The sequence below is a fragment of the Hyla sarda genome, chromosome 1 (assembly GCF_029499605.1).
Source record: "Hyla sarda isolate aHylSar1 chromosome 1, aHylSar1.hap1, whole genome shotgun sequence".
Taxonomy (NCBI): Eukaryota; Metazoa; Chordata; class Amphibia; order Anura; family Hylidae; genus Hyla; species Hyla sarda.
The window spans coordinates 86,285,063-86,302,560 of record NC_079189.1 but is presented as its reverse complement, the minus strand read 5'-3'; the positions used below and the strand labels follow the sequence as shown (position 1 = coordinate 86,302,560).

Below are 17,498 nucleotides of genomic sequence, written 5' to 3'. Positions count from 1 at the left end.
AGTGATCCCTCAACATACGATGGTAATTTGTGCAATGTAAAAAAGTAAAGTCCTACTCACCTGTCCCCGCTGCTCCCGATGGTGTCTCCGGGCCTCCGCTGGGCTCCCCTAGTCCTCTTCGGTACTCCGCTGGGCTCTGCTGGGCTCTCCTGGTCTTCTCCGGTCCTCCGTTGTCTGCCGCAAGGCCTTACTGGGCCTCCGTAGCGACGTCATCAAGTCGCTGCCGCACGCCGTTCCTATTGGATGACGGGACAGCGTGCGCGACGGCGTCATGACGACGTCAAAGGGAGACCCGTATGAAGGCCCCGGACCAGCCCAGGACCCACCGGAGGAAGGCCCGGAGCAGTGCGGAAAGGTGAGTGAACCTGCCCGGGCTGCTTCAACTGCTATCCGGCAGAAGCTTAAGCATTATGCGCTGCCGGATAGCAGTTGATGCATGGCCCCGACATTCGGTATACTGATAACGAATGCATTCGTTGTTCGTTAACATGCATATTCGTTATGCGTTACTTAACGAATGCATTCGTTAACTGTATATTCGTATTTGTATGCTTTTTTGGGATTTTGTGTTTTTTTTTTTTCGTGCATTCTTTTCGTAACGAACATCCGAAAACGGCAAAAAAAAATTTGTTCCGTGTTCGTTACGAAACGAATTGCACATGTCTAGTCTCCTCATGCTTCAGCCACTTCCAGGCTGTGCTGTTGAGACACTATATGGTCTCCTCATGCTGCCAACACCTCTACGCTGTGTCATTCAGCCACTATACGGTCTTCTCATGCTGCCAACACCTCCACGCTGTGTCATTCAGTCACTATATGGCCTCATTATGCTTCAGCCACCTCCAGGCTGTGCCATTCAGCCAATGTATGGTTTACTGATGCTGCTGGGCCTAAAAAAATTTATGGTAGCAGTAGCTACCATAAATCTTCAATTTAAATTTCAAAATTCATCTTTTAATCTTAGGAATCGTGGAGCCCTAGTGTCTACTCATGTTGCGGCCGGCTTCAGGCTGTGTCATTTAGCAACTATATGGTCTCCTCATCCTGCCAACAACTCCAGGCTGTGTAATTCAGCCACTATATGGTCTCCTCATGCTTCAGCCACATCCAAGCTGTGTCATTCAGCCACTATATGGTCTTCTTATGCTGCCAACGCCTCCACACTGTGTCATTCAGCCACTATATGGTCTCCTCATGCTTCAGCCACATCCAAGCTGTGTCATTCAGCCACTTTATGGTCTCCTCATGTTGCCAACACCTCCACGCTGTGTCATTTAGCCACTTTATGGTCTCCTCATGCTGTCAACACCTCCACGTTGTGTCATTCAGCCACTATATGGTCTCCTCATTAGGCATGTGCAATTCGTTTTCGGACTTTCATTACGAAAAGAATGCACTGAAAAAAAAATCACAAAATCCCGAAAAAGCATACTAATACACAATTAACAAATGCATTCATTAACTAACGCATAACGAATATGCATGTTAACGAACAACGAATGCATTCGTTATCAGTATGCCGAATGTCGGGGCCATGCATCAACTGCTATCCGGCAGCGCATAATGCTTAAGCTGCTGCCGGATAGCAGTTGAAGCAGCCCGGGCAGGTTCACTCACCTTTCTGCGCTGCTCCGTACCTTCCTCCAGTGGGTCCTGGGCTGGTCCGGGGCCTTCATACAGGTCTCCCTCTGACGTCGTCATGACGCCGTCGCGCACGCCATCCCGTCATCCAATAGGAACGGCGTGTGGCAGCGATGTGATGATGTCGCTACGGAGGCCCAGTAAGGCCTTGCGGCAGACAATGGAGGACCGGAGAAGACCAGGAGAGCCCAGCAGAGCCCACCAGAGTACCGATGGGGACACCATCGGGAGCAGCGGGGACAGGTGAGTAGGACTTTACTTTTTTACATTGCACGAATCCCTCAACATACAAATTACCATCATATGTTGAGGGATCATTAGACATGTGCAGAACCAAAAATCAGAATTAACGAATGCATTCGTTGTTTTTAACGAATGCATCCATTTTTTAAACGAATGCATCCGAAAACGAAAAAAAAAATTGCGGACTCATCCGAAAACCGAATATGACGAATGCACAGCATTCCGAATATTCACAGAACCGAAAAAAAATTTCAAACCGAAACGAACAAAACTAAAAAAAACAAATTTTTGGTTCTGCACATGTCTACTCCTCATGCTGCCAACACTTCCATGCTTTGTCATTTAGCAACTATATGGTCTCCTCATGCTGCCAAAACCTCCACACTGTGTCATTCAGCCACTATATGGTCTCCTCATACTGATGCCAACTCCAGGCTCTGTCATTGTGTCGCTCTGTGGCAGTGATTCTAAATGTGATGCCTGTAATCTGCATCTCATACTGAATAACAGTATTATGTCACTACCCCAGCACCCTCCATATGCATGTTAGAACCAAGCAAAGTGTTCTACATCCCTATTGGGGCTCTCTATAGTCCAGAAATAGCCGTTATTAATATAGAATTGCCGCAAATAAATTAGGATCAAATCGAATTGTTTCGAATACCACATTTTTCTAAAGTTCGCTCATCTCTAGTAAAGAAAAACAAAGTAAAAGAATAGTTAGTATAGCCCTAAAGCTGTTCGGTCTGCGGAGAGCCCATAGTCAGCACTAACAGACCTACTATGGACCTTCTAGGATCTGCAATGACTCCTATAGGCTAGGACTCCTGATGATGTAATTGCAGGTCTTGGAAGATCCATAGCAAGTCTGTGCTGCGTATGGGCTCTGTGCAATGAATGAAGAAAGGTAATAGGGGAAAGTATGGAAGGGGGGGGAGGATAAATATTCAATTGCAGCACATATATCGCTGTCTACCCAGTGTGGAACCAGTAACAGATATTGTAGGGGATTTAAGATTTTAACCTTTTGAGGACACAGCTAATTTTGATTTTTGCTATAACTCTTATATTTTTCCATGCACAGACCCATATGGGGCTTGTTTTTTTGTGTCACTAATTGTATTTTGTAATAACACAAAAAAAATATTATTTTGTAGGGAAATTGAAAAGAAAACCGCAATTTTGCTAAATTTGCTTAGTTTTTATGCTATGCACTTTATGGGAAAACAAATATGTTTTCTTTATTCCGTAGGTCAACAGGATTAAAATTATCCCCATGTTACATGCTTTTCTAATATTGTACTACTTTTAAAAAACTTTTTAACAAAATAAGTTTGTAAAATTGCCAAATTCTGATCCCTACAATTTTCTCATTTTTCCGTATTCAGGGCTGCATGAAGGATCATTTTTTTGCGCCGTGATCTATAGTAGAGTAAGTAACATGAAGGTGGGCATTATTATAAAGTAAGGGGTACAAAGGGGCATTTTTACAGTGTGGGGCATTAAGAGAAAAACTATTACTGTGTAAAGAATAAAATGAGCACTATTACCGACAGGCAGCACTGAGAAGATCATTGTTATAGTATATGTGGGCCCTATTATTGACAGGCAGCACTAAGAAGATCACTGTTATAGTATATGTGGGCACTATTACTAACAGGCAGCCCTGAGAAGATCACTGTTTTGGTATATGTGGGTGCAGCGGGTTCACAACCACGGTGCAGGTTCCCTTCCTAAATAAGTGAGGGACAGTCTCAGGTCAAAGCATTAAACTATGAAAACTGACTGGTTGGGAACAGCTGGAGGCACACAAAAACTAACAGAAATAAATCTAAATACGCACACACACACACACACTGAACCAAAGTCAACAAGCTGAGTCAAAGCCAGGAGGAAACAGAGTACAATAACAGAGAGCCAAAAGGCAGTCAAAAGCCAAACCAAAAAGTATCACAACCAGATAGACAATAAGTACAGAGGTAGCTAGTTTCAGTCACAAGAATTTTTACAGGCAAGGCATAACTGAGAAAGACTACCTTGTATATCCCTGTGCTGCTAGCAGGAAGATTTTAACTGTCTCAACAAGCTGAACCACACCCAGAGCACAGAGGCATAGTCCCAGCAACAGAATAAACAAAGGAGCTAAAAGGAATTAACCCTACAGGTTCTGGCAGAACCAGTCATCACAGTACCCCCAATTTTATGAGGGGCCACTGGACTCTTACAAATCTTAGAAGGTCAAAAGACAGATTTAATGAGAGACAGAGGAAGAACAACATTCTCGTCTGCGTTCACGCAGACATCTATCCAAACATACCGCTAAGGTCATAGCTTGGTCCAAGGTGTCAGGAGAGGGGAAGTTCACCAGCATATCATTTAGGATGTCAGATAACCACAGTCTGAACTGGCAAATCAAAGCTGGGGTGTTCCATTTAGAAGCCACACACCACTTCCTAAAGTCTGCGCAAAATTCCTCAAGAGGTCTACTCCCTGTTTTAATGTACGCAGCTGAGACTCAGTATATGCAGCTCGGTCAGGTTCTGCATACAAAAGACCGAAACCAGCAAAGTCCACAGAAGACTGCTCAGGGGCATCAGGATCAAGAGAAAATACCCACTCTTGGGGATCTCCTTGCAAAAGGGACATAATAATACCAACTCTTTGGGCCTCAGTATGAGATGAATGGGGTGTAAAGTACAGCTTACAACTTTCACAAAAAGTTTTAAATGCTTTCCTGTTTCCCGAAAAACGCTCAGGAAGATTAACCTGAGGTTCCAAAGGAGCTGAAAGAGGAGAAGTAGGAACAGTAGCATGTGATGATTCAAGCTCCAAGATTCTGGCCATCAACCTCTGATTCAGCTGCTCCTGATGTTCCAGCCTTTCAATCAAGTCCTGGTTTATTCTAGACTGAGATTGAGATGACTCTTGCGGCTGTACCTTCTAAATCTTCCAGCTGAATCCTGGACCAAATGAGTTAGGGTCTGCATCTGACCAACTAGAGCTGTCATGGAGTCCATGACTAACAACAAAATAGATGCAGTAGTTAGGCCTGTGAAAATGTCACGTCGGGCAGCGATAGAGTACAGCCCTGATCTTGCCCACTTCCGATGGGCAAAAAAATGTCTGACCATTCAGGACTGATGTCTGGCCATTTATAGATTTAACAATAAAACATTTTATTTGAAATGTTCCATATGTGATCTAATATTGCACATATACCTGTGACACAGAGGTAGAGAGTAACGCAGAGTAATGCAAACAGCTTTACTATTTTATCATCTGCAGTGTCTGTGTTTAGTAGGCAGGTGGTGCTGTGCAACTATGCTGAACACTAAAATCCATAAATACTATCATAAACCAATATCCTAGTCATACAAAAGTGGTTTTAGATAAAGATATATGTGTGTGTGTGTGTGTGTGTGTGTGTGTTTATAATACTTAAAAAAAAAATTAGATCCATGGCAGTTTAAAGACGGAAGTGTAAAGTCTAAAAAACCCCAGACTTTACCTTTAGGGCAGGGCCACACGTGCCATATTTTTCTGCATATTTGCTGCTGTATATTTTTCCACCAATTTAAGTCAATGGGAAGCAAAATCATCAGCAAAATACAGCATGTGTGACTCTCCGCTTTATCTCCCAGCAACTTCGTAGCCTCAAACATGCCCAAGATTACAACATGCAGGTCTATGGGACATCAGGTGGATTCCTAAAGGGGTATTCCGGGCTCAAAGGGGTACTCCGGTGGAAATTTTTTATTTATTTATTTAAATCAACTGGTACCAGAAAGTTAAACAGATTTGTAAATTACTTCTATTAAAAACTCTTAATTCTTCCAGTACTTTTTAGCGGCTGTATACTTTTCTGTCATGACCATAGTGCTCTCCGCTGACATCTCCGTCCATGTCAGGAACTGTCCAGAGCAGGAGAAAATCCCCATAGCAAACATATGCTGCTCTGGACAGTTCCTAAAATGGACAGAGGTGTCAGTAGAGAGCACTGCGGTGGTGACAGAAAAAAAAATCCCAAATGAAAATAATTTACTCTGTATTATACAGTACTAACGTTGTGTTATTGTATGAAAAGTTTTAATGATGTTCAATAAAGATTTATATTTTATATGACCATTTTTGGCCTTATTGTTTGGTGAAAATTTGTATTGGTGGCCACTGGTTAACTAATCAAGCAGTGCCCTTGTTGCTTTGCTGACAATTGTTTCCTGTATCTTTACAAATTATTTTCTTTCTTCATCTACAAAATGGATTTTATGATACAACACAAAAACATGTATATAGCACTACCAATTGGGGGGTGTGATGTCAAGGTAGATATAAATTATGTATAAAGTGCTGCCTTATATTGGGTACTAGTGCACCAATGTATTTATATGTAGAAAAATGACCCCTTAACAGATGTGCAAATATGCCTTAAATAGACTCCAGATAGTCAATAAACCCAAAAGAAAAAGGAGCTTCTCAGAAGTGAGTGAAAAAGTATATAAAATACAATCTTTATTTCATCATATTTAGGAATATGGCACAGACAGGTGGCAAACCTGGGACAAAAGATAATAAATGCAAATGATGCTAATACATATGACATAGATATATAACTGCTGGATCCCATGGTTAAAGGAAAAAACTAAATGCTGGTGGGAGGATGTTTGGCTAATATATCTAAAGTGCAAGTGCAACACACAAGTGCAACACACTGACCTTCGTCCAGACCCCCGGATGAAGGTCAGCGGACCGAAACATGTGTAGGGGTGGCGGCATCCTGGGACTTGTAGTATCTTTTATATTAATGCGGTATGTATTTGTTGATGTGCTGTTGTCACATAGCTGATGTTAGGGCCTAATCTTGCGTTGCACTTGCACTTTAGATATATTAGCCAAACATCCTCCCACCAGCATTTTGGTTTTTCCTTTAACCATAGGATCCAGCAGTTATATATCTATGTCATATGTATAAGCATAATTGTTACGCCGAGCGCTCCGGGTCCCTGCTCCTCCCCGGAGCGCTCGCTGCGTTCCCCTCTGTGCAGCGCCCCGGTCAGACCCGCTGACCGGGAGCGCTGCACTGACACTGCCGACGGGGATGCGATTCGCATAGCGGGACGTGCCCGCTCGCGGATCTCATCCCAATCCACTTACCTGTCCCGGTCCCCGGCTGTCACGTCCTGGCGCGCGCGGCTCCGCTCCCTAGGGCGCGCACGCGCCAGCTCTCTAAGATTTAAAGGGCCAGTGCACCAATGATTGGTGCCTGGCCCAATCAGTGTCATTAGCTCCCACCTGCTCCACGCCTTTATAACCTCACTTCCCCTTCCCAGCATTGCCGGATCTTGTTGCCCTTGTACCTAGTGAAAGCGTTTCCTGTGATTGCCTTACCAGTGTTTCCAGACCTTCTGCCGTTACCATTGACTACGAACCTTGCCGCCTGCCCTGACCTTCTGCTACGTCTGACCTCGCCTCTGTCTAGTCCTTCTGTCCCACGTCTTCTCAGCAGTCAGCGAGGTTGAGCCGTTACCGGTGGATACGACCTGGTTGCTACCGCCGCAGCAAGACCATCCCGCTTTACGGCGGGCTCTGGTGAATACCAGTAGCAGCTTAGACCCGGTCCACCGGTACGGTCCACGCCAATCCCTCGCTGACACAGAGGATCCACATCCAGCCTGCCGAATCCTAACAATAATTTGCACATTTATTATCTTTTGTCCCAGGTTTGCCACTTGTCTGTGCCATATTCCTCCTTTTTTAATTGCATTATGTTTTTAAATATGATGAAATAAAGATTGTATTTTATATACTTTTTCCCTCACTTCTGAGAAGCTCCTTTTTCTTTTGGGTTTATTAAAATGGATTTTATGGCACGGGAAGCAACCTGGCAGTCCCAGGTTGAGAACCTTTTTGGCACATTGGTTACACATACTGCCAGCTGAGACCAAGAGACTGTATGCAATTTGAAATTATCTATTCGGAATTTACTGCATCGGAAAACAAAAATCTGGTGGAAGCTTCTTTGGAACAGTACAAGGTAAAGGGGCTTGTTCCTCTGGGTCTTAGGATTCAGACCTTCCCTTCTTATGGTCAGGAGGATAAAGTATTTGCTCAGCAGTGGGAGGAAGTGTGTCACCAAAGTTCTTCGTCATTTATCCAGTTAATTTTTGATTATAACACAAGATGTTTATCAACAATATGGATTGAGATTGACACGAACCAAGCAGCTACAAGATACACTAACATCACAAGAAAATGAAACATTTCTTAAAGAAATGAATGAATCATTCACAATATGGAAAAAACAGATTAAAGAACAAGAAACCAAGAAGTTTCAACGTGATATATCTGATTATCAGCACCAACGTGTATACAAGTGGAAATTTAATACTCAGGAGAATAGGGGGCAACCATGGGAGATCTAGAAGCACTTCAATTTCCTCCCATTTATCACAGGATGCTATATCAGACAAGAAAATACACACAGCGGAGAACACAGGAATCCTATGGTGGACCAATTACGAGGAGAAGGGGAAATAGATCCCAAATACACGATAATCAATGTAGAACCCTTAAGGTAATTAACCTTTCCGATATATGCCTCTCTGAAACTCAATCTAATGTACAAAGTCGTGGTTTATCTTTTTCACCCACCTCCAGTGCTGACCAGTTTGATGTCTTTAAAGACATCCAACTGTTTGCCAGGAAATTGAACTTTAGGAAATTATTTCATAACCAAACAAATGCTTCATTCTGCACAGGGTACAAAGCTGGCTGTTTCCACACACCAGGAAAAACGCCAGAAAAATGGCATGGCAGTTTTCCTGGCAGTTTTTTCTGACATTTTTGCTGGTGGGAAAAAACCTCAGTGGAAATCTAGCCTTAATAAATTTGCAAATATATTCTAAACTTTTATTTTCACACACAGCAATTTAGCACAAGGACACAACATAACAAAGTGTAAAGCAAGAGGGACTAAAAAGCATTGTATGATACAGCAATTGCTTAAAGGGGTACTCCGGTGGAAACCATTTTTTTTTTCTATGAGCATATGTTTTCTATGGGGATTTTCTCCTACTCTGGACAGTTCCTAAAATGGACAGAGATGTCAGCAGAGAGCACTGTGCTCATGATTCAGCAGAGAGCTCTGTGTTCCAAAACGGAAATAATTTCCTCTGTAGTATTCAGCAGCTAATAAGAACTGGAAGGATTAAGATTTTTTTATAGAAGTAATTTACACATCTGTTTATCTTTCTGGCACCAGTTGATTAAAAAAAAAAAAAAAAAAAAGAGTTTTCCACTGGCGTACCCCTTTAACCCCTTAAGGACCAGGGGCGTACAGGGAATTTCGGTCCCTGCCGCGTGCCAGGCGGGGAAAAGACAAGGGTGACTGCTGATATATATCAGCAGGCACCCCGTGCAAATGCCCAGGGGGGTCACCCCCCCCCCCCCCCCCCATGTCGGCGATCATGAATTCACTCTTGTGATTTGCGCCGATTCCAGGTCATATGGGTCTATGGTGACCCTTTGACCCGGAAAATAAGGGGGATCGCGGTTGTCCAAGACACCCACGATACCCCTGAAGGGATAGGAGTGAGGTGGCAGGGGTGCCACCCCTCCTATCCCTGCTATTGGTGATCTAGACGTGACCACCAATAGCAGATCAGGGGCAGGGGGCTTTACTTTCGGTTTCCCCATTCTGCCCACCCACAATAGGCGGGGCAGAATGGGAAACCGACAAAGGACCGGCGCCGACGTAACTTACCCCGCGGGCGAGGCTGCGGGCGATGATCGGTGGAGGAGATCGGAGTCCGGCGATGTCGTGCAGCTGGCTCCCTGGATCCGAAGGAAGCTGGTAAGTTGCCTAGCAACATCAGGAGGGTACAGTTTGAGACCACTATACAGTGGTCTCTAAACTGTAACCCTCCAGATGTTGCAAAACTACAACTCCCAGCATGCCCAGACAGCTGTTTGGGCATGCAGGGATTTGTAGTTTTGCAACAGCTGGAGGGCCACAGTTTGGATATCACTGGCAGTGATCTCTAACTGTGGCCCTCCAGATGTTGCAATACTGCAACTCCTAGCATGTCCAAACAGCAGTTCGCTGTCTGGGCATGCTGGGATTTCTAGTTTTGCAACAGCTGGAGGTCCACAGTTTTGAGATTTCTAAATTGTAGCCCTACAGATGTTGCAAAAGTGCAAATCCCAGCATGCCCAAACAGCTGTCTCTGCATGCTGGGAGTTGTAGTTGCGATCCCTCCAGCTGTTGCATAACTACATCTCCCAGCATGCCCTTCGGCGATCAGTACATGCTGGGAGTTGTAGTTTTGCAACAGCAGGAGGCACACTGGTTGGAAAGTACTGAGTTAGGTAACAGAACCTAACTGAAGGTTTTCCAACCAGCGTGCCTCCAGCTGTTGCAAAAGTACAACTCCCAGCATGCACGGTCTATCAGTGCATGCTGGGAGTTGTAGTTTTGAAACAGCTGGAGGTTTGCCCCCCCCCCCCCCCCCCCATGTGAACGTACAGGTTACATTCACATGGGCAGGTTTAGAGTAAGTTTCCTGCTTCAAGTATGAGCTACGACAAATTTATCTTACCTTGCAGTAAGCTCACTGTAAACCGCCGCCAGTGTGAATGTACCCTAAAAACACTACACTAAAACATAATAAAGGGTAAAACACTACATATACACCCCCTTACACTTTCCCCCAAATAAAAATGAAAAACGTATTGTACGGCAGTGTTTCCAAAACGGAGCCTCCAGCTGTTGCAAAACAACTCCCAGCATTTCCGGACAGCCACTGACTGTCCAGGCATGCTGGGAGTTTAGCAACAGCTGGCGCTCTCTCACTTTGGAGCCCTGTCGTATTTCAAGGAAACAGTTTACTGCCACATATGGGGTATTCCCGTACTCGGGAGAAATTGCACCACAAATTTTGGGGCTTTTTCTCCTTTTACCCCTTATGAAAAAGAAAAGCTGGGGTCTATACCAGCCTGTTTGTGTAAAAAAAAAAAAAATTTACACTTTTTATTTTCACAAAAGGTAAAAGGAAAAAAAAGACCCCCAAAATTTGTTATGCAATTTCTCCTGAGTACGGAAATACCCCATATGTGGGCGAAAAATGCTCGGCGGGCGCACAACAAGGCTCAGGAGTGAGAGCGCACCATGTACATTTGAGGCCTAAATTGGTGATTTGCACAGGGGTGGCTGATTTTACAGCGGTTCTGACATAAACGCAAAAAAATAAATACTGACATGTGACCCCATTTTGGAAACTACACCCCTCACAGAATGTAACAAGGGGTATAGTGAGCCATAACACCCCACAGGTGTTTGATGAATTTTCATTAAAGTTGGATGGGAAAATGAAAAAAAAAATTCTGGTGTTACCCTAAATTTTTCATTTTCACAAGGGAAAATAGGAAAAAAGCCCCCCAAATTTTGTAGCCAAATTTCTTCTGAGTAAGAACATACCCCATATGTGGATGTAAAGTCCTCTGCGGGCAAACTACAATGCTCAGAAGAGAAGGAGCGCCATTGGGATTTTGAAGAGAAAGTTTGTCTGGAATTGAAGGCCAAATGTGTTTACAAAGCCCCCATAGAGCCAGAACAATGGACATCCCCACATGTGACCCTATTTTGGAAACTACACCCCTCATGTAATGTAATAAGGGGTAGTGTTGCTCGCGAATATTCGCAATGCGAATTTTATTCGCGAATATCGCATATTCGTGAATTCGTGAATATTCGCGAATATAGCACTATATATTCGTGATTACGAATATTCGTTTATTTTTTCACAGTACACATCACAGTGATCATCCCTCTCTGCTTCCAGCTTGTGTGGTGTAAAGAAGGCTCTAATACTACTGTGTGAGACTGGCGTGCGAATTTTCGCATATGAGAATATAACGCGAATATTATGAATTTGCGAATTTTGCAAATATATGACGAATATTTGTCCATATATTCGCGAAATATCGCAAATTCGAATATGGCCTATGCCGCTCAACACTAATAAGGGGTACAGTGAGCATTTACGCCCCACAGGGGTCTGACAAATTTTTGGAACAGTGGTCTGTGAAAATGAAAAATTTAATTTTTCATTTGCTCAGCCCACTGTTCCAAAGATCTGTCAAATGTCAGTGGGGTGTAAATGCTCACTGCACCCCTTATTAAATTCTGTGAGGGGTGTAGTTTCCAAAATGGGGTCACATGTGGGGAGGTCCACAGTTCTGGCACCACGGGGGACTTTGTAAACGCACATGGCCCCTGACTTCCATTCCAAACAAATTCACTCTTCAAAAGCTCAATGGCGCTCCTCCTCTTCTGAGCATTGTAGTTCGACCGCAGAGCACTTGACGTCCACACATGGGGTATTTCCATATTCAGAAGAAATTGGGTTACAAATTTTGGGGGTAATTGTCTCCTTACCCATTTTACCGATTGTAAAAATGTAAAATTTGGGGGGGGGAAAACTGCATTTTATTGAAAACATTTTTTTTTCACTTACACATCCAACTTTAACAAAAAGTCGTGAAATACCTGTGAGGTGTAAAGGCTCACTGTACCCCTTGTTACGCTCCTTGAGGGGTGTAGTTTCCAAAAGAGTATGCCATGTGGGTATTTTTCTTGTTCTGGCACCATAGGGGCTTCCTAAATGCGACATGCCCCCCCCCCCCCCCCTCAAACCATTTCAGCAAAATTTGCTTTCCAAAATCCAAATGTGACTCTTTTTCTTCTGAGCATTGTAGTTTGCCCGCAGAGCATTTTACGTCCTAACATGGGGTATTTCCATACTCAGAAGAGATGGGGTTACAAATTTTGGGGGGCATTTTCTCCCATTACCCTTCATAAAAATGGTAAATTTGGGGAAAAAAACTGCAATTTTTTTTTCATTTACACATCCGACTTTAACGAAAAGTCGTCAAACACCTGTGGGGTTTAAAGGCTCACTGGACCCCTTGATACATGCCGTGAGGGGTGTAGTTTCCAAAATGGTATGCCATGCGGGGTGTTTTCTGCTGTTCTGGCACCATAGGGGCTTCCTAAATGTGACATGCCCCCCAAAAACCATTTCAGAAAAACTCACTCTCCAAAATCCCAATGTCGCTCCTTCCCTTCTGTGCCCTCTACTGGGCCCGCCGAACACTTGACATACACATATTAGGTATTTCCTTACTCGAGAGAAAATGGGTTACAAATTTTGATAGGATTTTCCTCCTTTTACCCCTTGTACAAATTCCAAAACTGGGTCTACAAGAACATGTGAGTGTAAAAAATGAAGATTTTGAATTTTCTCCTTCACTTTGCTGCTATTCCTGTGAATCACCTTAAGGGTTAACACACTTACTGAATGTCATGTTGAAAACTTTGAGGGGTGCAGTTTTTATAATGGGGTCATTTGTGGGGTATTTCTAATAAGAAAGCCCTTCAAATCCACTTCAAACCTGAACTGGTCCATGAAAAATTCAGATTTTGAAACTTTTGTGAAAAATTGGAAAATTGCTGCTGAACTTTGAAGCCCTCTGATGTCTTCCAAAAGTAAAAACATGTCAAGTTTATGATGCAAACATAAAGTAGACATATTGTATTTGTGAATCAAAATATAATTTATGTGCAAAAAACGCTCTGGTCCTACAGTGAAAATTGGCCTGGTCCTTAAGGGGTTAAAGAAGCTCAGGACTAAGAGGCCAAGTCAGGGCTTGAGCACTGGAGCCTGGAAAATGAATGTCTGATTTGGATAAAAATCCTCTGCCGGATGTCATTTGGTCAGACTGGCTTGCCATGGCAACACATCACTGCTGGGAAGACAAGCACTGAAGCTTGCTAGATGAGGGATAGAGATAATGATATTATGCACTAGGGAAGCAAACACAGGGGCTGGCACTGGAATGAGGAAAGATAAGGAATAATTGTCATTTTATTAGACACACTGTATTTTGGCATAGGAAGCAGAGCAGTGACAGGCTCTGATTCATTGTCGCAGAATAGAATCCCTACACTCCTTTACAGTATATTACAAGCAATTACGTCTATGTGTAATGTATAGCAATATTGCTGAAGTCTGCCCGCAACATATTTTTTGGACACTGATAGACCTGTCTTATAGTTTTCTATTTTTCTGTTGTTACCAGCATAGAGTCACAATTGTTGCAAAGAAAATTAGAAAACAGATGCAGTAGTACTATAAAGTGAGACATGGGGTGCTTACTCTTTAGATATTTCTATTTTGTGCGTTGGCTCTGATTTACATTCTACAGTATATCATTCTCTAGAGCTGCATTCACAATTGTTATGATTCGGCTAGCTGGATGTGGATCCTCTGTGTCAGCGAGGGATTGGCGTGGACCGTGTCGGTGGACCGGTTCTAGGTTGCTACTGGTTTTCACCAGAGCCCGCCGCAAAGCGGGATGGTCTTGCTGCGGCGGTAGCAACCAGGTCGTATCCACCGGCAACGGCTCAACCTCGCTGACTGCTGAGAAGGCGTGGGACAGAAGGACTAGGCAGAGGCAAGGTCAGACGTAGCAGAAGGTCGGGGCAGGCGGCAAGGTTCGTAGTCAATGGTGATAGCAAGAGGTCAGGAACACAGTAATGGCAAACACAATAGACGCTTTCTCCAGGCACAAAGGCAACAAGATCCGGCAAGGAAGGGAAGGGGAAGTGAGGTTATATGGACAGGGAGCAGGTGGAAGCTAATTGGACTGATTGGGCCAGGCACCAATAATTGGTGCACTGGCCCTTTAAATCTTAGAGAGCTGGCGCGCGCGCGCGCCCTAAGGAGCGGAGCCGCGCGCGCCAGGACGTGACAGCTGGTGACCGGGACAGGTGAGTGACTTGGGATGCGATTCGCGAGCGGGCGCGTCCCGCTATGCGAATCGCATCCCCGCCGGCAATGTCAGTGCAGCGCTCCGGGTCAGCGGGTCTGACCGGGGCGCTGCAGAGAGAGAAACGCCGCGAGCACTCCGGGGAGGAGCAGGGACCCGGAGCGCTCGGCGTAACAACAATGCTGCAACTAATCATCTGAAAAACTTTATATGCATGCTGGCAGACACATTCCTAATAGATTAACTCAACTCCTATAAAGCTATTCAAAGATTTTTCCTATATCACATTATTGTATAGTGTAGGACAACACGTCCAGGAATGCCAATTAAAGAAGCAGTCCTGGAGGTTTTGTTTTTTAGTTTTTTTTGCCTTTATAATGTCATGTGTATACCCGTTTTATCTGAGGTGGCATGCATGGCTTATATGCCATTTTGACTCCATTATCCTCTCTGATGTTGTTTCCCAGTGTTGCCTACATTTCTCTGGGTTTGCAGAGAGTGGGGGCAAAGTCTCACCACTGCATTTGCTCTAAATTACATCTAAGCAGAGTAAGTGATATAGAACCATATGGAGACGATAGTTGAGTGCAAATAACACCTTGTAATGTTTTTTTATTTTTACTATTTTAGTATAAATAAAAATAAATAATAAACAATAGCAAAATCCATGGTCACCCACACAGAGCCAGTAGTCAGGGGTAAGAGCGGGTATGCAGGAACAGCTGAAGTCAGGATACTGGAAGTAGCACTGTCAGAAGTCAGGACCAGGATCAGTAATCAGAGTGGACATCAGCCAGGCCAGGGTCTTACATGGAATAACAAATACTAAAAACAGGAATGCACTTGGAGATCAGCGACAATTCAAGGGTATAGCCCATCTCATCTGCTGCAGTTCAAAAACTAGGGCCCAGCGGTAAGGGACTGACTGGGAACAAGGAGCTGCTTATTCCTTTCAGCTGAGCTTTCTTGCTATTAAGCAAGTAGGGGAGTAGAAGAAGGGTGAGCATCCTAACAATGATATTGTATGTGATACAGCAGCAACTGTATCACACCTGTCTCCTTTTCTCCCTGTCAGCTATAACCCACAGGGGAGCAGTGTCAGGCTACATCACACAGGGCACCCCACATCTACAATCTGCACACTGGAGACACAGGCAGTGGTATCAGTTGCATAACAATGTGTCTGGACTCACCAACTATCACATAGCTGCTTGTTGCTTAGGGCAGAGGCATATAGAGATGAACGAGGATGGTGCAGTAAAGAAAGAAGCCATCTAAGCTGATATTAGAGATCTTATATGTGATAATGTAATCATGTAGTTCACAGGAGTAAGATGACACAGGACAGATCACTTCCTGACAACATTAAGCTCTGTCATTTTCTGATTGTCAAACTCTTGGACTGATGACACAGCTGCTGTTATGAATTTTATGGATGCACCAGAGCTGTAATGAGACAGATGGCACTACAGGAATACCGATGGTGGATGTGCATTATATGGGCAAAACATCTGGCAGATTAAATGTGCTCAAAGGTAAACATGCCCTTAACTCTTTAAGGACACAGCCTATTTTGGCCTTGAAGACAAGGACAATTAAAATTTTTGCTTTTTCCTTTTTATCTCCTCTCCTTTTAAAAGTCATACCTCTTTTACTTTACCATCTACAGAACCATATGAGGGCTTGTTTGTAATGACACATAAGACAGAAAAACTTGGCACTCGGAGCCATAACATCTGCCAGTAATGACGAACATTGTAGATTTGCTCAGATGTCCATCATTTTAAGTGTTAATTGCTGTGATCAATAGCAATCACAGTATTTAAACAATAAATTATGATAATCCCTGGTGTCTAGTGGTGCCATTGGTGCCAATGGGTTGCTGTAGAAGCCCAGGGCATTACCTGTGCTCTTTGGGCTTTCATGGATCGGCAATTGTTGAGTGCTGCCTTAGGCAGTCCTTAGCAATTGAGTGCCGATTACATGGATCAGGGTAATGATTGCATTAATCTATGTAGTTGATCTACTTATGGCCTAAAATCTACTGATGGCCTAAAATAGGCTCCTAATTGGGCCAAACAATGTTTTCATTGATCTATGGCATTGCATTGATCTATGTAATCCATCTACTGATGGCCTAAAATAGGCTCCTAATTGGGCCAAACAATGTGTAAAAAAAAATGTTTTTAAAAATATAACCCCCCTCTCAATAAAATATAAATCATTTTCTCATTTTTCAAATAAAACACTATTAAAAAAACACACCTCCCAGATAAAATGGAATAAAAAGTGACCAAAAAGAACAACAAAAAAGTGGTGCAAAAATAAATCCTAATAGAGATTTTTAGGTGGAAAAAAAAATTATAAGGGTCAGAACATGGCAATGAAGATTTGAATGTCAGTTTTACTGTATTGTGAACTCAAAAAAAATTGCACAATTTCATTTTTTTTTTATTTGGCCTTACGTATAATTTCTTGGGGCTTTATAATACAATATATGATAAAATAAAGTGTGCCAATATACAGTACAACTTGTCCCACAAACATGAAGCTCTAATACAACCTTGTCAGTGAAAAAATGAAAAAGCTATGGGTAAGGAGGAGTTTTATATTGGTACCACTTTTGCATATGTTTGACTTTTTAATCACTTTATATTCTTTTTCTTGGAATGTGATCTGACCAAAAAATCTGCAGTTTTAGACTTTAGTATTTTTTTTTTACGTGTACACTGTTTGCTTATGAGATCATTATTATTTTTAAATAGTTCAAACATTTATGCACATGGTAC

At 43.2% G+C, this 17,498-nt stretch overlaps 1 protein-coding gene across 1 annotated transcript in view; it reads right to left on the bottom strand.

Annotated features, from left to right (window-relative positions):
• GRXCR1 (glutaredoxin and cysteine rich domain containing 1) overlaps positions 1–17,498 on the bottom strand; it is a 101,508-nt gene that overhangs the window by 9,296 nt on the left and 74,714 nt on the right. The window lies entirely within an intron of this gene.